The sequence below is a fragment of the Mobula birostris genome, chromosome 6 (genome assembly GCF_030028105.1).
Source record: "Mobula birostris isolate sMobBir1 chromosome 6, sMobBir1.hap1, whole genome shotgun sequence".
NCBI lineage: Eukaryota > Metazoa > Chordata > Chondrichthyes > Myliobatiformes > Myliobatidae > Mobula > Mobula birostris.
Window position 1 is genome coordinate 176,497,331 of NC_092375.1, and position 26,529 is coordinate 176,523,859.

Below are 26,529 nucleotides of genomic sequence, written 5' to 3' on the forward strand. Positions count from 1 at the left end.
GTCAGATCAGCCATGATCTTATTGAATGGTGGAGAAGGCGCGATGAGCCAGATAGCCAACTACTGCTCCTATTTCTTATGTTCTGGGTGATGTGGGTCCTTTCTAAGGCACCACTCCTTGAAGATGTCTCGAATCCTATGGAGGCTAGTACCCATGATGGAGCTGACTAATTTTACAACTTTCTGTAGCTTCTTTCGACACTGTCCCGTGAGTATCTCGTGAGCATGATGGAATTGTCTCGTGATATTGGCATGATGTAATGGTCGTGATAGTGGGGTGATGTGATGTCACGTGATGGCATGTTTCAACTGGTATAAAAGGGGAGACTGCAGTTTGTAGCATAGTTGTTTTGTTGGGGAGTCACAGTCGGTGGTTACATAATCAAAATTATTTAATGAGACTTTTGAGTCTGTTTGATTTCGCCAAGCTTTTAATGTTTGGAGTTAAATTAGTTACTGAGAGCAGCAGAGAATTCTTCAAATTTGAATCAGTCAATCGTGACCTCGTTCTGTTTTTAATCAATTTCATGGCTGAAAATGCTTGTTCACATCTGTACGTCGTTCCGAAACAACAGATATAACTCTGGGCAAATTTTCTTAGCTCTGGAAAATGTTCACAGGGTAATGATCGCCAGAAATGAATCATATCAGAAGCATTTGGGATTGAGGGAAGCTCATCAAATTTCAGTTTTAATAATGAATTTGTTTTCAAGTCAATAAGTTCCATTTGTATGTTACTAGGCATCTTCATGATTTTTTTGTTCACTAAGTGAAAATGGGTTTATAAATGCAAGTATGCAGTCTTCTTCTTTAGCAAAATCACGAAAACAACTTTCAAATGACTCTTGCAGTAACCTGATCTTTTCAATATATTTCGTAAGATTGCCATTATCTTCAGCACATTCACTCTGCTCTTTTAAGTGCGGAAACTGGCTCAAATCCTTATTTTCTAACTGAGAGGTGAACTAGTTTTAACTTCATCTTGAATGCATTGATAAGCTAGGAAACAATTTGTTCTTGCCCTGGAGTTTCAAATTTAGATAATTGAAATGGCTGGTAACATCAAATAAAAATGTTAAATCAAATAGCCAATTGTTATCACATAAAAGGGCTCTTCCCTCAGCAACTCATTTTTCTCTTCTAGAAAATTATGAATAGTATTTTTCAGTTTCCAAAATCTACTCAGAACCTGTCCTTTAGAAAGCCAGCACACCTCACAATGAAGGACAAGATCGCCATATTCCAAATCTAACATTTCATAATATTCTCTGAATTCTCATCTGTTTAATTCTCTTGCTCTAATTTTATTCACACATTTCACAACCAGTAACGTAACATGCTGCAAATTTTAAGTTTTTCCACACAGTGACTCTTGGTGTATAATACAGTCATATTTTAGTAGAGGACAACCTAAAAAGTTCTCAAGCAAAGTTGTAGTCCCAGCGGCTTTACCTATCATTGATGGCGCACTGTCTGTACAAACACCGATGAGTTCACTAGAATCTAGTTGTAGATTTTCTAGGCATGATCTTACTTTGTCAAATATGTCTGATCCTCTAGTTTTTCCATGAAACGACTCAAGATGATAAGTTCTTCAAAGATACTAAAATTATCGTCAATTCCTCTTATAAAAATACTTAACTGGGCTACATCATGTATGTCAGCAGATTCGTCCAAAGCTAAAGAAAGGAAAGTAAAGAAGCATGGACAAGGTCTTTCAGTTGCTCAGATACATCATGACAGAGTTCTTTCGTGCATCTCGTAACTGTTTGCTTTGACAGAGCAATTTTGTCTACTTTCCTTTTAATATTTCTGTCACCAAGACATCTTGTAAATATTTGGAGACAAGGCTGAACAATTTCTTCTCCATCTGAGAAAGACTTCCGTTTTTTGGTCCATGCTAAAGCAATTTCGTAGGATACTTCTGTCATCGCCAAACTTTTATGATCACTTTCTGCTTTTCTTTTGCACTGTGACAGGTAACTGAATGTAAAATCAAGGCTTAATTTTCGGAAAAGTACAAAGCTGCGAATGTTCACAAAGGACGAACAAAGCACAACTCCGTAGCGCACGAGTGTCAATTGTAAACTGACTGGCAAAAACCTGCGACGCACCGCTGGTGCAGACGCCTGGCACCTCAGGATCAGACAAGTATCAGACGTGTATTGAACAGTTATGGAACCACTGCAGAACAAAAGTCCTTCCTTCCTAGTTTGACTCATTGAACATTTTTTTCAATTGAAAACGGATTAATGTGAAAGAAGATAACATTCATCAAAAGATGTGCACGAAATAGTAAAATTGCTAAATATAGTTGCTAAGTTTTAGATTTATTCTCAGTAAAGCCCATTTCTAGCTCTAAGCTGTTTGAATTCCTGTTATAGATTTTTTTTCTACAAATCAGTTTTTGGTTAATACTTTTTGTATTAGTAGGCTTACTTTTTTTATTATTATCACTGGGGTGCAATGCGCCACTTCTAATCATCCAATGTGCCACTTTTGGCGCATGCCACTATAGGTTAGCCATCCCTGTACTAAAGAGTACCCCTGTCACTTTCCCCCTTGACAGTAAGTACTTCTGTTTGAGTACTGTTGGGGGGGCAGCCTACCTGGGGGAAGCAACAACGGCCGCACTTCTGGCACAGAGTCTGGCCCTGTGGCTCAGAAGGGTAGGGAAAGGAAGAGGAAGAGGAAGGCAGTAGTGATAGGGGACTCTGTAGTTAGGGGATCAGACAGGCAATTCTGTGGACACAACAAAGAAATTCAGATGGTAGTTTGCCTCCCAGGTGCCAGGGTCTAGGATGTTTCAGTTCGCATCCATGGTATTCCTGCAGTGGGAGAGAGAACAGCCAGAGGTCGTGATACATATTGGTACCAATGACATACGTCGGAAAAGGGAAGAGGTCGTGAAAACAAACCACAGGGAGTTAGGAAGGAGTTGAGAAGCAGGACCGCAAAGGTAGTAATCTCGGGATTACTGCCTGTGCCACGTGACAGTGAGAATAGGAATAGAATGAGGTAGAGGATAAATGCGTGGCTGATGGGTTGGAGCAAGGGGCAGGGATTCAGATTTCTGGATCATTGGGACCTCTTTTGGGGCAAGTGTGTTCTGTACAAAAAGGACAGGTTGCACTTGAATCCCAGGAGAACCAATATCCTGGTGGGGAGGTTTGCTAAGGCTACTGGGAGAGTTTAAACTAGAATTGTTGGAGGGTGGGAACCGAACTGAAGAGACTGGGGAAGAGGCAGTTGGCTCACAAATAGAGAAAGCTTGGAGACAGTGTGTGAGGGAGGAAAAGCAGGTGACAGAGAAGGAATGCACTCAGACCGATGGTTTGAGATGTGTATTTTAATGCAAGGGGTATTGTGAACAAAGCAAATGAGCTTAGAATGTGGATCAGTAAATGGAGCTATGACGTGATGGCCATTACAGAGACTTGGATGGCTCAGGGACAGGAATGGTTACTTCAATTGCCAGGTTTTAGATGTTTCAGAAAGGACAGGGAGAAAGGCAAAAGAGGTGGGGGTGTGGCAATGTTGATCAGAGATAGTGTCATGGCTGCAGAAAAGGTGGACGTCATGGAGGGATTGTCTACAGAGTCTCTGTGGGTGGAGGTTAGGAACAGGAAGGGGTCAGTAACTTTACTGGGTGCTTTTTATAGGTGGCCCAATAGTAACAGGGATATCGAGGAGTAGATAGGGAAACAGATCCTGGAAATGTGTAATAATAACAGTTGTCGTGATGGGAGATTTTAATTTCCCAAATATCGATTGGCATCTCCCTGGAGCAAGGGGTTTATATGGGATGGAGTTTTTTAGGTGTGTTCAGGAAGGTTTCTTGACACAATATGTAGATGATACAAGGGGAGAAATTGTACTTGATTTGATATTGGGAAATGAACCTGGTCAGATGTCAGATCTCATAGTGAGAGAGCATTTTGGAGATAGGTATCATAATTCTATCTCCTTTACAACAGCATTGGAGAGAGATAGGAACAGACAAGTTAGAAAAGCATTTCATTGGAGTAAAGGGAATTATGAGGCTATCAGGCAGGATTTGGAAGCTTAAATTGGGAACAGATGTTCTCAGGGAAAAGTACGGAAGAAATGTGGCAAATGTTCAGGGGATATTTGTGTGGAGTTCTGCACAGGTACATTCCAATGAGACAGGGAAGTTATGGTAGGGTACAGGAACCGTGGTGTACAAAGGCTGTAATAAGTCTAGTCAAGAAGAAAAGGAAAGCTTACAAAAGGTTCAGAGAGCTAAGTAATGTTAGAGATCTAGAAGATTATAAGGCTAACAGGAAGGAGTTTAAGGAAATTAGGAGAGCCAGAAGAGGCCATGAGAAAGCCTTGGTGGGCAGGATTAAGGAAAACTCCAAGGCATTCTACAAGTATGTGAAGAGCAAGAGGATAAGACGTGAAAGAATAGGACCTATCAAGTGTGACAGTAGGAAAGTGCATATGGAACCAGAGGAACTAGCAGAGGTACTTAATGAATACTTTAATTCAGTATTCACTATGGAAAAGGATCTTGGTGATTGTAGTGATGACTTGCAGCGGACTGAAAAGCTTGAGCATGTTGATATTAAGAAAGAGGATGTGCTGGAGCTTTTGGAAAGCATCAAGTTGGATAAACCGTCAGAACCAGATGAGATGTACCCTAGGCTAATGTGAGAGGTGAGGAAGGAGATTGCTGTACCTCTGGCGATAATCTTCGCATCATCAATGGCGACAGTAGAGGTTCCAGAGGATTGGAGTGTTGCGGACGTTGTTCCTTTCTTCAAGAAAGGGAGTAGAGATAGCCCAGGAAATTATAGACCAATGAGTCTTACGTCAGTGGTTTGTAAGTTGATGGAGAAGATCCTGAGAGGCAGGATTTATGAACATTTGGAGAGGTATAATATGGTTAGGAATAGTCAGCATGGCTTTGTCAAGGGCAGGTCGTGCCTTATGAGCCTGATTAAATTTTTTGAGGATATGACTAAACATTTTGATGAAGGAAGAGTAGTAGATGTAGTGTATATGGATTTCAGCAAGGCATTTGATAAGGTAACCCATACAAGGCTTATTGAGAAAGTAAGGATACATGGGATCCAAGGGGACATTACTTTGTGGATCCAAAACTGGCTTGTCCACAGAAGGCAAAGAGTGGTTGTAGACGGGTCATATTCTACGTGGAGGTCTGTGACCAGTGGTGTGCTTCAGGGATCTGTTCTGGGACCCTTACTCTTTGTGATTTTTATAAATGACCCGGATGAGGAAGTGGAGGGATGGGTTAGTAAGTTTGTTGATGACACAAAGGTTGGAGGTGCTGTGGATAGTGTGGAGGGCTGTCAGAGCTTACAGCGGGACATTGATAGGTTGCAAAACTGGGCTGATAACTGGCAGATGCAGGTCAACCCAGATAAGTGTGAAGTGGTTCATTTTGGTAGGTCAAATATGATGGCAGAATATAGTATTAATGGTAAGATTCTAGTATTAATGATAAATGTGGAGGATCAGAGGGATCTTGGGGTCCAAGTCCATAAGACGCTCAAAGCAGTTGCACAGGTTGACTCTGCTTAAAAAAAGGCATATGGTGTATTGGCCTTCATCAATTGTGGAATTGAATTTAGGAGCCGAGAGGGAATGTTGCAGCTATATAGGACCCTGATCAGACTCCACTTGGAGTACTGTACTCAGTTCTGTTCACCTCACTACAGGAAGGATGTGGAATCCATAGAAAGTGTGCAGAGGAGATTTACAAGGACGTTGCCTGGATTGGGGGGCATGCCTTATGAGAATGGGTTGAGTGAAATCGGCCTCTTCTCCTTGGAGCAATGGAAAATGAAAGGCGGCCTAATAGAGTTGTATAAGATGATGAGAAGCATTGATCATATGGATAGTCAGAGGCTTTTTTCTCAGGGCTGAAATGGTTGCCACAAGAGGACACAGGTTTAAGGTGCTGGGGAGTAGGTACAGAGGAGATGTCAGGGGTCAGTTTTTTACGCAGCGAGTGGCGAGTGCGTGGAATGGGCTGCTGGCAACGGTGGTGGAGGCGGATACGATAGGGTCTTTTAAGAGACTCTTGGATAGGTACGTGGAGCTTAGAAAAATAGAGGGCTAAGGGCTCTTGAAATTACTAAGCCTAGTAATTTCTAAGGTAGGGACACGTTCGGCACATCTTTGTGGGCTGAAGGGCCTGTATTGTGCTGTATGTTTTCTATGTTTCTAAACCAAATCTCCTTAAAGACAGTGTTAATAAACCTGATACAGATACCAACTCAACACACAGTATGTCAACGAACAGCATCCTAACATGGGTGTTTGCATTGTCCAGGTGACCTAAGGCCGTGTGAAGAGCCATTGAGATTGTGTAGACCTATTATGATGATAGGCAAATTGCAGTGGGTCCATGTCCTTGCTGAGGCAAGCTTTCATTCTAGCCATTATCAACCTCTCAAGGCATTTTATCACTGTAGATGTCAGTGTTTCTGCGCGATAGTCATTGAGGCAGCTCACATTATTCCTCTTAGGCACTGGTATAATTGTTGCCTTTTTGAAGCAGGTGGGAACTTCCAATGCAGTGAAATGTTGAAAATGTCCTTGAATACTCTCGCCAGTTGGTTGGCATACATTTTCAGAGCCTAACCAGGTACTCCATCTGTCCTGCTACCTTGCGAGGGTTCACCGTCCTTAAAGACAGCCTAACATCAGCCTCTGAGACAGAGAGCACTGGGTCATCAGGTGCAGCAGGGAGAACAATGATACATTTGTGCACCAAGAGGAATTAATCGTGAGACAGACACCTCCACCTCTGCTTTTGAGAGATTTATAGTCCCATCCTGACAGTGTATAGCAAACCTGTCAAATTGAATCTCTGGGTCCAGAATGGAAGGGGTTAACCAAGATTCCATGAAACAAAGGACGCACGTGGTCATAATGTCCCTCTGATACAGCACCCTAGCTCTGAGATCTTCTATTTTATTTACTAGGGACTATATGTTTGCTAGCAAGATAATCAGTATTGGGACCCTAAAGCTCCATTTCCTTAATGCCCCCGTATTCCTTACCGGCAGCCACATTTTCTACGTGGAATCTGGCAAGAAGCATGGCAACAGTCGGCATAGTTTCCATTGGTTTTAAGCAGTGATAGCTTATTCAATCACATGAAGACACCTTTCTTATCTGTACAGATCTTGGAAGCAGTTGTGATTCTCAGTTGTTATCAGGCTGAAATGGGAATATTTAATGATCTCCATAGAGCTTTGCTTCATGAGGTTGCCATACCCAAGTTTCCCTGGAAGTAGAATCTTTTCCACTTCTCTGCCTCTCATTTGTCCACCTGGCCTTTTACCCCACCTCCACTCCACATTATAAGACCATAAGACATAGGAGCAGAATTTGGACATTACGCTCATCGAATCTACTCTGCCATTCCATCACACCTAGTTTATCATTCCTTTCAACCCTCTCTCCTGCCTTCTCTCTGTAACCTATGATAGCCTTACTATCAACCTCCTCTTTAAATATACCCAATGACAGCTGTCTGTGACAATGAATCCCACATATTCACCACCCTTTGGCTAAAGAAATTCCTCCTCATCTCTGTTCTAAAGGGACAAACTTTTATCCTGAAGCTGTGTCCTCTGCTCCAAGACTCACATATAATTGAAAACATTGTCTCCAAGTCCATTCCTTCTAGGCCTTTCAGTGTTCAATTCGTTTCAATGAGATCCCTCCCCCATTCTTCTTAACACCATCACATGAGCAGTCATATGTTCATCTGGCTACACTTATCCTTTGAAATCTATTTCCATCGGCCTTCCATCTCCCTTTTTCAGATATCCAAAGCAGGTTTTTGGTCACACTTTCTCATCTGCTTCTTTGATTCAACTTCTGCTTGCTTTACTCTTGTCTCTGTGATATGCCTTGAGAATTCCTTAAGTTTCATGTGCATCATGGACGCAATTGTTTGCATCTTAACAAATGTACTAGATAATATTCTGATAAACAAGACTATTTCTTGTGCCATTTCCATGGAGCATTTTCTTAGCGGAATTAAGAGGTCAATTTAAATAACCTGACAGGATCATTAATATTCCCTCAAAATGCTCAAATCCCAGTTCAGTTGATTTGCCTTCCAGGGTTACCCTGACAACAAACAACCAACCAATGTAATATATACAATACCCAATTAAATCATAACATAGTTCACCACTGCAAAATTCATAGCATAATATCACTGCAATTATTTTATATTCCAATCTTTTTCAAAATGACTTTAGCCAATGCTAATGAAAGTAATAGCCTTCCTCAGGAAGGTAAAGAGAACATCAGTAACATAATATACTAAATGTTTTTAACATTCAAATTCAAATACATACTTTGAGAAAATTTATCAATGTCCTCATTTATTAATTTATCAGGTCAAAATTCATGTATCATTTATGATATCCAAGCTCCAGGAGAGATAATCCCTATTATGTTTCAATTAGACTTCCAGACAAAATCCTGAGTAATCAGACTGACAGTGACTCCATCAATAATATTGTTTCTCCTAAACAAGCATCAGCCCTGCTGAATTAGGAAGATGATCCTTAATTATCTTCTTTAAAAAATAAGCATATCAGAAATCTAATTTATTGTAATTTACATAGATGCTCTGAAGTCAAGTCATAAATTATATTTACTTCTGCCTACAGATATGTAAATATTATATTAATTGCCATTCTACTCTATATTCCACATCTTATTGCATTATATTTTGCTGTTTATTGTTTATTTTTTCTTGTAAATATTCAGTGTAAACATAATTGTCATTATTGAACTTGATGTTATACTTAATTTTATATTTTTCATGTCACCAACTTGTACTTGTATTTACATTTCTAATAGATCCATCAATTAAAACCATTTAGAGGTTATACCTCAAAGCGTACCACATCCTTGTTGTAGCCTTGTCATTGAGGCTTACGTACCTCAATGACCCGGAGAGCTATGTTGGCAGAAGTTGGGGCTTTATGCTTTGGCTCTTGGTTGGGCCACCCAAGCCAAACAGGTCAAAGGGTAGAAGCCAGACTAATAGAGGCCCACTGGTCCTCCAGGTTCTGGTATTCAGCCCAGGGCTAACAGCCCTGAGTGGTAAATCAAAATTGTTATAGAAACAGCAACGAAGATTCCTTCTACATCTCAGTGTGACAGTATTCCTGGGTCTCTACCAGGGATTTGCATGACTGACAGTACTGAAAACCAAGAGAAGCTACTGACACGATGAAGGAAACCAAGAACAGCACTGGAGATGGAGGCCCTCTATTGCTGCCCTTAATGCCAGTGGCGTAATGGGCAGTAAGTAAGTAATTAGTTGTAACATATGCATGACCTATGGAGCTGCGTGGTAGTGTAGCGGTTAGCACGATGCTTTACAGTACTAGCGACACGGGTTCAATTCCGACCACTGTCTGTAAGGAGTCTGTACCTTCTCCAGGTGACTGTGTGGGTTTCCTCCAGGTTCTCTGGTTTCCTCCCACAGTCCAAAGATGCTCTGGTTGCTTGGTTAATAGATCATTGTAAATTGTCCTATGATTAGGCTAGGGTTAAATCAGGGGTTGCTGGGCAGCACAACTCGAAGAGCCTATTCTGCATTAAGCCTATGCTTAGTCTAACCATATTAATTAATAGAAGGGGCATGGGGGTAAATTTTCTTTCAACCATGATGTTCAAGGAATCTAGAACTGAAACATTACAAATCCCAAATAGCACGGTTACCCAGAGTAACACCACGTGATTTTGTGAAACTTATGATAGCCCCAAACTTATATTTGTTATCCCTTACAATTAAAATGATTATTAAGGTGATAGTGCTCAGCAAATGGTGGGCTTAAACTGGAATGACTATACCAGGAATGTGGGCCAGAGGCAGGTGAGGGTGACTGAAGAACTGTTGTAGTTGAGATGGACACATGGTGGTGAGGGGGTGGGGGGGGGGGGAAGGAGGGAAGCCTCAACATGCTCCAATAAACCTCAGAGCAAAACACTTACTTACTTTGTCCAGGTTAGCATCTGGTCTACTGGTTAGGACTTACAAACTTACTGGCATATCTCATTAACTTATTAATAGTGACATCACTCATGCATTAAGAGGACTATTCTGCATGAGACCAACATGTTTATTGAAGTTAGTGGTTCAAATTGATATTTTGCATGTGGGAGTCTCAGTCCTGTTTTCTAATCATCTTTTACTTTAGACTAATTGTACAGGAACTATGTTAAGTTGTTGTATTTCGATGCTACAGAATCATGAAATTATACAGCAAAGAAATCCATTTGACCCGCCTTTTCAATGGAAGACATGCTCAGACAGCTGTATTATATTCCCTGCTCTTCCCCCATGGTCCAATAATATTCACATTCAATTCCTTTAGTAAGTTATTACTGAAACTTCTTCCAGCACTCTTTCAGGTGGTGCATTCTAGTTCACAGATCACTGTCTAAATTGTCATCTCCTCCCACTATGAATAACAATGAACCATGTCCATTCGTTTGGGAACTGCAGAGTTCCTCTGGAGTGATTCCGCGGAAACTTCATTTAAGTGAGCAATATACTGCCCACGTCTTCTGTCATAACAAAATGTTCACTCTATGTATTCTACTCATGTGTACAGGGACTGGACACCAAATCTATCAGCATGTCATCAGTGGTTACCCAACATAACATTGCACACAGGGAGATCATTCACTTGAAAGAAAACTCGGACCTCCCCAGACACAGAGATTTAATGAATCTCCTGGTACTTTGCCAAGCTTTCTGAGAGGTTTTGTAGTCCCATTCCCATACTCCTCCTCCAAGAAGACCACAAAGCTAGATTGGAGACTTGCATGCTTCAATGACCCAGAGAGCTATTCTGGTCGGTGTCAGGGCATTATTCTTTGGCTCTTGGTAGGGTCAAAGGGTAGAGTGGTCCACTGGTCCTCCAGATTCAGGAATTCAGCTCAGGGCTAACAACCCTGACTGGTCGAACAAAACTGTTATGGAAACAGCAATGAAGAATCCTTCTACATCTGTGTGCAATGGTATTCCTGAGACTTTACCTGGGACTTGCTTGGCAGACAATAATGAAAGCCAAGATAAATCATCTGGCATGATGAAGGAAACCCTGAACACCACCAAGATCGAGACCAAAAGTGGATGGCCAATGATAGACAGAGATAGAAGACTTTCTTTGCTATCCTAAACACCAGCAGTTGTAATGGACAGTAAGTAGATAAGTATTCCCACACTCTTGTAGGGTTTCACTGTGAAGCACTTTGAAGAAAACAATAAATGAAACTTTGTTCATCCAGAACAAACAGAGATCTATTAAAAGAACATAAGAAATGGGAGCAGGAGTAGGACATCTGGCCCGTCGAGCCTGCTCCACCATTCAATAGGATCATGGCTGATCTGGCCATGGACTCATCTCCACCTACCTGCCCTTTCCCCATAACCTCTAACTCCCTTACCATGCAAAAACTATCCAACCTTATCTTGAATATATTTACTGATGTAGCCTCCACTGTTCCACTGGGCAGAGAATCTCACAGATTTACCACTCCCTGGGAACCCCCAACTCTATGCATTCTTATCAATGTCTTTTATGTGGCACCTTATCGAACACCTTCTGGAAATCCAAGGAAATAATTTCCTCTCTATCCAGTGCACTTGTTATATCCTCAAAGACCTCCAGCAAGTTTGTCAAACATGACCTGCCTTTGCTGAATCCATGCTGTGTCTGCCTGATGGATCCATTTCTTTCCAGATACCTCACTATTTCTTCTTTAATGATAGGTTCAAGCTTTTTCCCAACTACAGATGTTAAACTAACTAGCCTATATTTACCTGTCCATTGCTTACATTCTTTTTTGAATAGTGGCATGACATTCACCTTCTTCCAATCCACCAGGACCAGGGATTAGCTTATCTTAGGCCCACAATTTTCTCAGCACTACCTCTTTACTGATAGCTATTGTCTCGCGCACCTCACCTCCTAGCACAGCCATATCATCTCTCTTTGGGATGTTAGATGTGTCTTCCACTGTAATGACCAGCACGAAGTTTCGGCCATTTCCTCATTACCCAATATCAATTCCCCCTTCTCGTCCTCCAAGGGGCCTATATTCACTTTGGCCACTCTTTTCCACTTGGTATATTTATAAAAACTTTTACTATCTGTTTTTTATATTTTGTGCTAGTTTATTTTCATAAGCTATCTTCCCTTTCTTTATGCTCGCCTAGTGGTTCTTTTTGTTTCTTAAAGTTTTCCTAATCTTCCAGTTTCCCTCTACTCTTGGTGACTTTGTACGCACAAGCTTTTAGTTTGATGCCTTCCTTTATTTCCTTAGTTATCCATGGCTGGCTCTCCCCACCCTTACTGTCCTTGCTGTTAACTGGAATATACTTTTGTTGAGCACCATGAAAAATCTCTTTGAAAGTCTTCCATTGTTCTTCAGCCGTCCCACCATGTAGCCTGTGTTCCCAGTGTACCCTATCCAGCTCCTCCCTCATCCTATTGTAGTCTTCCTTCTTTAGGCATAATACACTGGTTTTGGATCAAACTATTGCACACTATCTCATTGTTACCATCAGGAAGGAGGTACAGAAGCCTGAGGGCACACACTCAGTGACTCACGAACAGCTTTTTTCCCTCTGCCCTCCGATTTTTAAATGGGCATTGAATCCATGAAGACTACCTCACTTTTTATATTTTTTTCTGTTTTTGCACTATTTTTAATTTAACCATTTTGTACATATACATTCTTACTGTAATTAACAGTATTTTTCTATATTATCATGTATGACACTGCACTGTACTGCTGCCACAAAGTTTACAAATTTCACGACATATGCCAGTGATATTAAACCGGATTCTGATTCTGGGTCAGTGGAGTGCAAGGACATACAATTAATATAAATTATAAACTTAATAAATAATGAAAGAAAGGAATAGCAAAGTGTGGCCCTGGGGTCATGGACTGTTCAGAAATCTGATGGCGGGAGGAGGTGCAGAAAATGCTTATGGATTATTGATATTCAGTCTCCTGTATGTCTTCCATGATGATTGTAATGAGAACGGGACATGTCCTGGATAGTAACAGTCTTAAGCCCCTTAAGACACCACCTCTTGGAGATGTTCTTGACTGTAGGAAGGGAAGTGCGGATGATGGAAGTGGCTGAATCTATAACTTTCTGAAGCCTCTTGTGAACCTATAGATTGGACCCTCCATTTCAGGCTGTGAAGCAGCCAGTCAGAATTCTCTCTGCATACATCAACAAGTATTTGTAATAAATATTTAAATAGTACACTTTTGTAATAAACGTTGATGCCAGAATTGAATGTCCTCCAATTCCCAAAGAAGTAAAGCCACTGGTGTGCCTTCTTCATGCAAGGTCAATACGATGTGGATTGTGAGGCCAAGAATCTATCTTATCATACCAGTGAACCATTCAGTAGTCTTATTGTTGCAGGATAGAAGTTGCCCATGAGGCAGATACAGACAATGTGGACTGAATAGCCTGTACTCTTCCATGTTCTGTATGTGTGACAGCCTGAGTAGCACAAACTGGAACTGCATGCCCACCGCAACACAGACTGGATCAAGCAAGGCTATGACATCACTCCAGACCTTTGCCCAGTCTGTTTCTGCAATGTTGCATGGCACCTCCCATGGGCTTCAGGCTCCTGGGAGGTGCAATGCTACAGGACAAATGGGAAATTATTCATTAAATATTATTGGATAGTCAGAACAAATCCACTCAAACCTGAGCCTCTTGAGTGGAGAGTAAGAGGCAAACAGGTTTCCCATTCAGCAGAACAAATATATATGTGTACATATGTTAGACTTCTTAATCTTATTACTTATGAGCTCAGTTACGTATGTGGGTGTCCATAAGTCATGAGTATAACTCAGGGAAAGCCTGTATGTCAAAATCTGGTGCACCTAAGAAATTAACTTTTTAAAAGCTTAAAAGATCATTGTACATTGCTGAACACTGTGTAAATTTGATACACAATCCATACGCTAGATGCAGACAATAAAAGGAGAACGTTAACACAAAGTTTTTCCTAGCTTATTTGCCCTGGCATTTCAACAGTGCAAGATCTCAGAGTCTGACTTCTGACTCCCTGAATAATACTATATATAATTATTCAATTGAAATATGGTCCCATAATCACATTCTCTTATTTTGATTGCAATGTAGTGAGATAAAAGAATTTTAAACACCAACTAAGTTCCTATTGAGATGTTCAACGCAATCAACTCTGTTTGGTGCATCAGAACTCTGAGTTCAATTCTGACGTCATCTGTAAGGAGTCTGTAGTTTCTCCCCATGGAATGTGTGGGTTTCTCTGGGTGCTCCAGTATCCTTCCACAGTCCAAAGGTGTACCAGTTAGACGACTAATTGGTCTTTGTAAATTGATCCATGATCAGGCTCGGGTTAAATCGGGAATTGCTGAATGATGTTTCTCAAGGGGCCGGAAAGGCCTATTCTTCACTGTATCTCAATAAACAAAATAAGTATCATTTCTATAGATGCTGTCTGACCTGCTAAGTTCATCCAGCATTTGATGTGTGTTGCTTTGGGTTTCTAGCATCGGCAGACTTTCTCGTGTTTAAAATGTGTAAGTATTTGGCAGTTCTCTTAGTGTGTGTTAATATTTCTTGTAACACTAGAGGGGAGTGTTTTCCTTCAAATGGAGCTTCACTTTGAATAGCAAAGATACATTGGAAGGAGTGTCTCGATCAATCCTTGCCAGCCAGCATGTCCCATTTATTTCTGAGGTGACTGGAAAAGCGTTAGTATACAATCATGGGGTAACAGACTCTGGTCATTATAATTATTTCAGAAACCATGTGGGATTTCAGCATTAGCGTTGATTTCTTACAATCTGTGAAGGAAATTATTCAAATATAAATGTACAGACCTTTAAATTGTACTAAATGTTCAAGCCTAACTCAACTAAATAAAAATATCAAATTTCTGATCAACCATTTTGGAACAAATGGCAAAGCTCACAAGCTGCTTTTTACCATATCTACTGGTCTATGGGCTTTTAAATCCAATTATTCTTTGCACTTTACAATAAAAACTGGAAGAATTGCAAGTTTCCTGAACTTATTTATGTCAGAACCACAGTAGTGTAGCCGTTAGCACAATACTATTACAATGCAACTTGGAGCTTTGGAGTTCGGAATTCAATCCTGGCATCCTCTGTAAGGAATCTCTGTACCTCCTTCCCGTGGAATGTGTGGGTTTGACCCAGGTCCTCCACTTCACTTTCTTCCCACAGTCCGGATAGGTTAAATGAACATTGTAAAAATTGTCCCATAATTATGTTAGAATTAAATTGGGGTTGTCAGAGGCTGCTGGGCATTGCAGCTCGAAGTGTCAGAAGAGACTACTTCATCCTATATCTAAATTATATTTCTTTTAAAATACAGTAAGAACTAAGGCCCGGTTCTTTTTTGATTTAATATCACCTATCTTCACATATACTCCCTAACAGGTAAGCAGGAGATGCTCTGCATGTGGATGGTTTGGTTCTTTGGGAGGATGTATGCTCCACCTGCTGATTACACTGGGATTCCACGTACCCCGAACAGGTACTATCCAGAATGCTGCTTATTCATTTTGAGCAACTAAGGATGTTACACTTTTTCAAGGAGGCTCTGTGGACATGCATGAAGCCTTTTCTCAGCTCTTTCGGTAATCACATGCCATGGCAGATGTAGGAGCCATGTATTCTGTGCTATGCGTCTATTATGTTTATTACGGTAACTTGTCTCATCAATGGAGACGTGGTAAAAGTGAAGGGATTACGTTATGTATTCATACTTGTTTCATGGGACTGTTGGAGTGGGGTGCAGAATGGCCTACTGGTGGAGAAGCTGAATGTCTCTGGCACAGAGCCTGGTTCCTTTGCTCAGGAGGGAAGGGGGGAGAAGAGGAATCCAGTAGTAATAGGCGATTTTATAGTTAGAGGAGCAGACAGGAGATTCTGTTCACATGAAAATGACACGTGTATGGTGTTTTGCCTCCCATGTGCCAGAACCAGGGATGTCTCGGATTGGGTCCACAGCATTCTAAAGAGGGAGGGTGAACAGACACAAATCTTGGTACATATTGGTATCAGTGACATAGGTAGGAAATGGGAAGAGGTCCTGAAGAGAGAATATAGGGAGTCAGGTAGAAAGCTAAAAAGCAGGACCTCCAGGGAGTAATCTCGAGACTGCTGCCTGTGTCATGTACCAATGAGGGTAAGAGGATGATTTGGCAGATTAATGCACAGCTGAGGAATTGGTGCAGGGGCAGAGTTTCAGATTTCAGATCATTGGGATCTCTTCTGGGGAAGGTTACATCTGAACCTGATAAGAACAAATATCCTTCTGGGCAGGTTTGCGAGAGCTGCTGGGGAGGGTTTAAAACTAATTTGGCAGAGGAATGGCAACCAGAATGATAGGTCTCTCAGGGAATAGGGAATGATAAGGATAGTAGTTGATAAACAAGTGGATGCAGTGTGTAGTGAGACTGTGAGGAAGGACAGGCAGATGATAGGGTAAAATTGCAGTCACTGGGATGATTCAAAGTGTAACATGGGGGCAAAATCAAAGAGTGATGAACACAGGACTGAAGGTGTTATATTTGAATGCACACAGTATGTGGATTAAGGTAGATGATCTTTTCGCACAGAGTTTGACAGGTATGATGTTGTGGGCATAACTGAGTTGTGGCTGTAAAAAGATCATAACTGGGAGCTTAACCTTGAAGAATACAACTTACACCAACAGGCTGGTAAACAGAAGGGTTGGGGTGGCTCTGATAGTAAAAAGTGAAATCAAATCCTTAGAAAGAGGAAACTGCAAGGGTAAAAAGACCCTGATGGAACTTATCTACAGACCACCAAATAGTAGCCAGGATGTTGGATAAAAATTACAATGGGAGATAGAAAAGGCATGTAAAAAGAACAATGTTATCATAATCATGGGAGATTTCAATATGCAGGTAGATGGAGAAAATCAGGTTGGTGCTAAGTCCCAAGAGGGTGAATTTATGGAATGCTTATGAGATGGATTTTTAAAGCAGCTTGTGTTTGAGCCCATTAGGGGAAAGGCAATTCAGGATTGGGTGTGTCATGAACCAGGTATGATGAGAGAGCTTAATGTAAATGAAACATTGGGAGGCAGTAATCTTAATATAATAGACTTCACCCTGCAGTTTGAGAAGGAGAAGATAAAGTCAGGTGTATTTGTATTACAGTGAAGCAAAGGAAATTACAAAGGTATAAGGGAAGAGCTGGCCAAAGTCAAGCCTGTTTTCTTCCGACTGGGTGGGGCCCTTCCATTTATCCAGAGGAAAGCTGAATGATGTATGCCAGCAGACAACTGACGTGTTGTCAGCTGCCACAGCTCTCTACTTCTCCAGATGTAATAGGTCTGGTGTGAAATGGTTGCAAAGGGTGCTGCTAAATATTTATTGTCAGCTTGAGGATTTTGTGGGTGGAAATTTGGTGCAGAGAGGAAAAAGGATGGCAAATTTTATTTCAAATGCTTGTCAAAAATGAGGCAGAAGCTTTTTAAATTTTGTACTGTGTATAGTTTTAGTGATAGAAGTTGGTGAAACTACAGTACACCAAGGAGAAAATATAAATAATATGACAGAGCAGGCTTTATATGTCTGAATTGTAGTCTGCTGAGCTTGTTGACAGAGTGAATACCCCAAGCAAACACTTCCACAGGGAACAGCTGATGTTGGATTCCTCTAGTTCCAATAAGTGAGCTGCAAACCAAGTGGAGAAATACTGACACATTAGGAATAGAAGCACCTCGCATTTCCCAAGTATGTTATACACAAAAAACACAACTCGAGTCTATGCACATTCCTCAATCAAAATAGCCAAAAAGGGATTATCTGGATGTTATTTCATTGCTGTCTGTGTTTCTGCACATATTGCCTGTTGTCTTTTCTACAATAAAAACAGTCACTATGTTTCAAAAAGGTACAGTGCTTTGAGATTCTTGTTGATATGAAAGGTGGTATACAAAGTTTTGTGAAGAGCATTCTAACTGGTACATCACCGTTTGGTATGGGGGGCAGTGGCTACTGCACAGGATCGAATAAGCTACAGAGAGATGTAAACTTTGTCAGGTCTATCATGGGCACCAGGCTCTGCAGGATCTAGGACATCTTCAAGAAGCGAAGCCTCAAAAAGGCAGCTTCCATCATTAAGGACCTCCACTCAGTTTATGCCTTGTTTGTATTGCTACTATCAGGGAGGAAGTACAGGAGTCTGAAGACACACACTCAACCATTCAAAAACAGCTTCTTCCCCTCTGCTATATGTCTTCTGAATTGACATTGAACCTATGAACACTACCTCACTACTTTTTTATTTCTATTTTTGCACTATTTATTTAATTTAGCTATTTAATATATATATTAATGTAACTCACTGTTTTTTCTCTATTATTATATACTGCATTGTACTGCTGCCACAAATTCAACAAATCCCATGACATACTGTATGCCAGTGATATGACCCTGATTTTGATGTCTTGTAATTCCAATTTGTAACATAGTTGGGCAGTTGCAACATTTTACTGGAGAAATTATGAATATCTGTTATATGCAAGAAATTCTCAGTGGCTGAATGAATTTGCTAACTGCTTTATTCTGCAAATCTGCTCTGTCTGTTAAGAATGGACATTTGTAAGAGTATTTGATAATATGCTGTAAAACTACATTATATCTAATAAGAATGTAAGTGGTGTAATTACACATCACTGTAAAGGCTATGTAGAGAGAAGTGTACACCTTGTGGGCCACTGAGTGAAAAGTCTACTTGTAATAATCTCTGTTTGACCCTTCAGGGAAAAGATGGCACTAAAATCTTTGAAATTGTAATGTCTACAAGGACTCATTTTCCCACCCAAACTGCCACCTGTCAGTTCAGTAGATGTGATTGGAACCAAATACCTACTATTGAGCCAGGCCAATTCATGTAAAGTAGTTGATGTAAAACCTTCTCTCTGTGGTGAGGAGGCTGAACATTCAATCAAGAAGTGAAGTTTTTCCGATTGATATGTGCGAAGCTATAATGATAGCAATTGAAATTCAAGAAGAGAAACTCAAGTTTATTTTAGATTCTGCGGCTGAACAAAGAAATGTTTGATTATTAAGTAACTGGTCAAAGATGTCTACAATGGAGGTAATTGGAACTCATAAGTAAGAGGACGAGGGTCTCCTTGTAATTTTGCAGTTTTGTTATCAGACATTCTCAGCAGGTTTAATGGCAGCCAAATTGCAATGAAATATGACTTAATTAATATTTCAGAGAACAGAATTTAACCAGAAGGAAATGTATTTTTGCTCAAATGATTAAGTATTATTTTCTGGCATAGTTATCCAAAGTGTTTTATGAATTTTACTTTGAATAATCTCCAATCCTAACATTATGACATAAAGAACATCATCTTTGAACTCCAGCAATGACCTTGCCAAAGTTGATGATTGAAAGTCTTAAGCAGGCAATGTATGTCTATATTGTCTGCTTTTTTAAAGGAACTATGGAATTTGATGAGTGCTGTGAGATGCAAGAAAACACTGTCTTCTCCTTGTAACCAAAAATGTTCTTCCTAATGAGACCTAAAAGTCTATTAATATTAAGGCTTGGACTGCCTTTGCAATTTCTCCGTTGTGTGTCCATGCTAATATAATTGATTCTGGTTAATTGGACCATCAGTTAATTGGGGCAGCTGCTTACTTGGGCCAATTCCTAAAGAAAAAAAAACAAATTGAGAAAATAGCCAGGATTCCCTCCATTTATTTGGGACACTCTGCAGGAGATTGCTGTCAATTTCTAACAAGTGTCAGTTGTGTGCACTTGCATGGCCATAAAACACTATAATGTGCTTAGACTGACCAGTTTTTAAATAGTGTCATCTGCATGTGTTTGTGTTCAAAAGGCAGTGATTTTTGCCACTGATAGTTGATGAGAAATAAGCAGTAAGACAATTCAGAACTGTTTTACACTCTTTAATTTCAATCATTTAGACTTGGAGATGCCGAAGCAGCTGAGAGTGAAAATGAAATGACTTCACTACTTCAATAAGCTGAGAAGATATCAGCAATCATCTTGAGTATTATAATGAAAATGAAGATTTGGAGGATACAATTATCGGAAGGGTTGTATCAAGGTAGTTCATTATCTGCAGCAGGATTCTGTACTGATTTTGTTCATTTACAGTCAATTAAAAGAATGCAGCAGCGTACTGGTACACTGAATCAATTCTTCCATTGATAAAAACTAGGAACAAATACCCTGTTTTATAGCATTAAAGTAGTATTGATAGTGAGATAGTGTTCTAATTTGTTCTGTATTTCATTTATATGCATAATTTGTTACTCATTTAAACAAATTCGTCTTTTTTAGTAGTTTGTCTTTTTTATGTTTTTTTTAACTATTTCAGTGAAACTATGTCTAGTTGGGGTAGCTGCTAATTGGACCAAAATGTACTTAACATAGAAACATAGAAAATAGGTGCAGGAGTGGGCCATTTGGCCCTTCAAGCCTGCACCGCCATTTATTATGATCATGGCTGATCATCCAACTCAGAACCCTGCACCAGCCTTCCCTCCATACCCTCTGATCCCTGTAGCCACAAGGGCCCTATCTAACTCCCTCTTAAATATAGCCAATGAACTGGCCTCAACTGTTTCCTGTGGCAGAGAATTCCACAGATTCACCACTCTCTGCGTGAAGAAGTTTTTCCTAATCTCAGTCCTAAAAGGCTTTGCTTTTATCCTCAAACCGTGACCCCTCATTCTGGACTTCCCCAACATCGGGAACAATCTTCCTGCATCTAGCCTGTCCAATCCCTTTAGGATTTTATACGTTTCAATCAGATCCCCCCTCAATCTTCTAAATTCCAACGAGTACAAGCCTAGTTCATCCAGTCTTTCTTCATATGAAAGTCCTGCCATCCCAGGAATCAATCTGGTGAACCTTCTTTGTACTCCCTCTATGGCAAGGATGTCTTTCCTCAGATTAGGGGACCAAAACTGCACACAATACTCCAGGTGTGGTCTCACCAAGTACTTGTACAACTGCAGTAGTACCTCCCTGCTCCTGTACTCGAATCCTCTTGCTATAAATGCCAGCATACCATTCGCCTTTTTCACCGCTTGCTGTACCTGCATGCCCACTTTCAATGACTGGTGTATAATGACACCCAGGTCTCGTTGCACCTCCCCTTTTCCTAATCGGCCACCATTCAGATAATAATCTGTTTTCCTATTTTTGCCACCAAAGTGGATAACTTCATATTTATCCACATTAAATTGCATCTGCCATGAATTTGCCCACTCACCCAACCTATCCAAGTCACCCTGCATCCTCTTAGCATCCTCCTCACAGCTAACACTGCCGCCCAGCTTCGTGTCATCCGCAAACTTGGAGATGCTGCATTTAATTCCCTCATCCAAGTCATTAATATATATTGTAAACAACTGGGGTCCCAGCACTGAGCCTTGCGGTACCCCACTAGTCACCGCCTGCCATTCTGAAAAGGTCCCGTTTATTCCCACTCTTTGTCTCCTGTCTACTAACCAATTCTCTATCCACATCAATACCTTACCCCCAATACCGTGTGCTTTAAGTTTGCACACTAATCTCCTGTGTGGAACCTTGTCAAAAGCCTTTTGAAAATCCAAATATACCACATCCACTGGTTCTCCCCTATCCACTCTACTAGTTACATCCTCAAAACCACTCTGCTAGTTGCATCCTCAAAACCACTCTACTAGTTACATCCTCAAAAATCCTCACTTGTCCTGATGTGTCTCAGTTAACCAGAATCCCCTGTATTTTACTGGAAAACCTCAACTTAATTTGACGTATTTTAAGCATCTGGTATAATCTCAAGACATTTGGGGTCTTTGCTGTTGCACAACGTTTTCTAGGTAGTTTAATTGAAATACTTTCATTTCCACAGGTGATCATATAGTAATACAGAACTCCTAAGGACAAAACTTAACAACAGTTGTATTGTAGATGCAAGCACTGATGACTGAACACATTGTAGTTTGACCATGACTTATACCACTGAGCATTGATGTATCATGAACATCATTAAGGATCTTTTAAATTTAGGGTTTCCCAGTCTGGGGTCCACGGACCACTTGGTTAATGGTAGGGGTCCATGGCATAAAAAAGGTTGGGAAACCCTGTTTTAATTGGTTAAATGAACATAGCTAAAATGTGTGCTCATTCACATGTATGAGACATGCAACAGGAACAGGTCCCTGGGTCCTTGACATCCATGTTTAACATCAAGTGCCTACAGTATCTATACTAATCCCATGTACTAGCATTTGTTCAGTAGCATTCGATCTGTGGAATTCAAGTGTTTACCTAGTTGCTTCTTAAATATACTACCCATTCAGTCATGTATTAGAGATTCTAATTAGCCTTTAGATGAAATATTCTTCCTCTGATCCCCTCAACACTTATTAGCTGTTGTCCTAACAGAGGTTATCTCGTTACATTCATTTCAGGAATCCTCACCTTCCTGAAACTTGCAGGGGCAAATGTTCACTGTACTGTGCAGGAATGTAGTGACTTCAGCCCACTGTTTTTGAATTTGTATCTTTTCCATATAGTAGGATATTATATGTATTATATTCAGGTCCAAAAAATCAATTCTGAATGTTTTGGAACAGAAAAGAGTAGAACAAATTACATTTCATTTTTTAGTTTAAACTAAATTCAGAACTCAGTATAAAATTCCAAGATGAACTTCTGTGACATAATATTTTGTAATACTTACTCAAATGTTTTGGTCCTTAGATTTGCATATTTACATACATGTCAATGAGAATTCTATTGCCTGACAACATTTCCATACTCTGTTCTTTATACAGAAGAAAACATCCACATGTTGCCATTTGCCACATAGTGGCCATGCTGTTCTGGCAATTATACCATGTGCAGCTGACTGGAGGGCTAATTACTGATGTTCCTAAAAAGAATTACAGAGACCTGAGACATGGCAACACTTTCTTGTCATACAAGTGACTGTGACACTGACACGTGAAGTATGTTTTTAAATTTTAAAGTGAATTTCTTTATTCTGGAATAATCACTGGCTTGTCATCTTTGCAAACACTCAGTCAGCTGCCACAATGCAGTTAACAGCACTGTTTATATCAGCATTTCTGGACATTAGAGCATTTTACAGGGAAGGTTATAGCTGCAGTAATTCTTAACAAACTCAAACATTTTGCAGCAAAGGAAAAGATTTTTCAAAATAATTAACCTTGTAGCTTTAGCGACAGGTAAATTTGCATAAAGATAATGTCAGATCAGTCCAGTTCATGCGTCTGGAAGGGGCTGCTAAAAATTGACATGTTTTCATGTTTTATTCCACTTTGTTAAGCAAGTAATTCTGTAGGGACACTGTCCTTTAAAATAATTCTCATGATATTGAGTATGCTCTCTTTCACTATGCTGTCGCACCATCCTTTATTTATGTATGTCCCTCACCGTATCTACAGTAACTTGAGAGATTTACTCACTCTGCAGGAATGGGAAGCCCAATGACTTGTTAGCAATGGATTTCTGGTGTTTACTGGAAAACCGGCAGGAACATATTACAAAATCCAGAAGATTTATAACACAGGAAGAGGATTTTGCTTGCTGTGTCTGTGCTGATTGTAATGGAGCAATCTGGTCAAATCCACTTTCCAACCCTGTGTATCACGGCTTTTCATAGATACACCTAAGTATGTTGTAAATGTGTTGCACCCACTACTCTTTCATTCAGTAAATTAAAGGTCTCTGTAAACTTCTAGAGGAAAACATTCAGACCATAAGACCACAAACTATAGACTATTTTCCACATCCCTCCTTTAATCTTCTAATGCCTTTACTTCTAAGTCCCCTGTCTCAAGACTCTTAGCTGGATGTTATTTCCTATCTGCCCTGACTATGGTCTCCTAATGAGGAAATCAAGGATTCAGTTGCAGAGGGAGGTACAGAGGCCTAGATTTTCAAACTTGAAGATGACCAGAACTAAAGACAGTAGTCAAGATGCACTTTCAGTTGCGTTGCAGACTATTCTGGCACCTCGTGTGCCTAGTGAACTGCACCCTAAGCTCAATAAGGAAGTAATTATAAATAATAATAAGTATATTGGTTTTAACTTACCAAAATTCCCTAGATTCCAGAGAGCCACCAGAAGATTGGAAAAATGAAAATGTAATATCATAATTCAAGAAAGGAAGAGAACATAACTTTGAAAATGACTAGCCAGTTATCCCAACATCGGTTATTGGGAAAATGCTACAATCCATTGTTAAGATGGTAACAGCTGGGAAACAGAAAAAAATATCATTTTTGACCTATTTGTTAAAGCACCTTCAGGGTAGAACAAACAGCGCAGATAAAAGGGAACCAATAGAAATGGTTTATTTGGATTTCCAGAAGGCATTTAACAAGGAACCACATAAAAGTTAACTGCAGGAGATAAGAGCCCATGATGAAGGGATATCATAATGGCATAGATTGGGAATTGGCTAATAAACAGAAAACAGAGAGAAAAGATAATTAGATCCTTTTACAATTGCTAATTGGTAACTCACAGTGTTCCGCTCACAATAGTACTGCTGCCTCAACAATTTGATATCTATGTGAGTTATTCAAGCGAAGAGACTACATATACTATAGCCAAATTTGCTAAAGATTTGAAAGATAGGCGGGTTAGCAAGTTATGAGGTGGACAAAAAAAGCTTGCAAAGGGATATTCTGAAGCAAGAAGTTGGTATATGGATTGTAACGCTGGGAAATATGAAGTTTTCCTCTTTGGAAAGAAAAATAAATGCATAAATCATTATCTAAGTGAAGTGAGATTCCAAAGTTTTCCGTATAAAAGAGATCTGAGAGTGCTAGGAACACGCAAAAAAAAAACAGATTGTGACAGTGAGGAATTTAGTGGAATTTTAGCTCTTTTTGCATAGATATGATATAAAAAAACAGAGAAGTACAGATGCTGCTTTACTGGAAACTGGTGGGAATGATTTTGAACTGTGTCTCCAAAATTAAGGTGTTAACCAAAAATCAGAGGGTTTAGTAGATTAACTTAATGGATGAAAAAGATGGATTAAAATGAAAAGTTAGGCAACTAGAGACAATACCTACTAGAGTTTAAAAGAATAAGAGGAGATTTATAATCATAGAATCAGGTCATTCAGACCAACTCATCCATGCCATTGGGACATTGGGCGGCGGGGTGGAGATACGTCTCTACCAAAGGAGGTGTAAGGAGCACCATCCCTCCGCTAGCCTGCATGTCACCCTTGGGCAAAGTGTAGCTCTGCGTAGCACCCCCCCCCCCCCCCCCCCGCCAACCAAGGTCATATAAAATCATTGAATGGCCATATGAGTAGCTGGTGCATATCGCTGTTCCTGGTTATGTGACCACTGATGTCAGGTGGACAATCTGTGACGAGCATTGACAATAGCTGGGGTCACCTGTCTGGTAAAGAAAGTGCCCAGAAGAGGCAATGGCAAACTACAAAGAGGAGTTGGCCAGAATTGATTGGAAATGAACACTGGCAGGGATGATGGCAGAGCAGCAATGACTAGAAATTTTGGAAGCAATTCGGAAGACTCAAGATATATACATCCCAAAGAAGAAGAAGTATTCCAAAGGCAAGATGGCACAGCCATGGTTAACAAATCAAAAGTCATCATGGTCATCATAAAAGCCAACAAGAGGGCATATGATAGAGTAAGAATTAATGGGAAGTTAGAGGATTAGGTAGCTTTTAAAAGCCAACAGCAGACAACTAAAAAGTCATTAAGAAGGTAAAAATGGAATACAAAAGTAAGCTAGCCAATAATATTAAAGAGGATACCGAAAGTTTCTTCAAATTCATAAAATGTAAAGGAGAGGCGAGAGTGGATATTGGACCATTGGAAAATGATGATGGAGAGATACTAATGGGGACAAGAAATGGTGAATTAATTGAAAAAGTATTTTGCATCAGTGTTTACTGTGGGAGACACTAACAGTATGCTGGAAGTTCTAGGTGTCAGGGGTCATGAAGTATGTGAAGTTACCATAACTAGAAAGGAAGTTCTTGGGAAACTGGAAGGTCTGAAAGTAAATAGGTCACCTGGACCAGATGGTGTACTCCTCAACGTTAAGAAGGAGGTGGCTAAAGAGATTGTAAAGGCACTAGTAATGATCTTTCAAGAATCATTCAATTTTGGTGTAGTTCCAGAAGACTGGAAAATTGCAAATGTCACTCCACTCTTCAAGAAGGGAGAGAGGCAGAAGAAAGGATATTATAGGCCTGTTAGTCTGGTCTGACCTTAGTGGTTTGGAAGATGTTGGAGTTGATTGTTAAGGATATGGTTTTTTGGGTACTTGGAGGCATGTGATAAAATAGTCTGTAGTCAGTATGGATTCCTCAAGGAAAAATCTTGCCTGACAAATCTGTTGGAACTC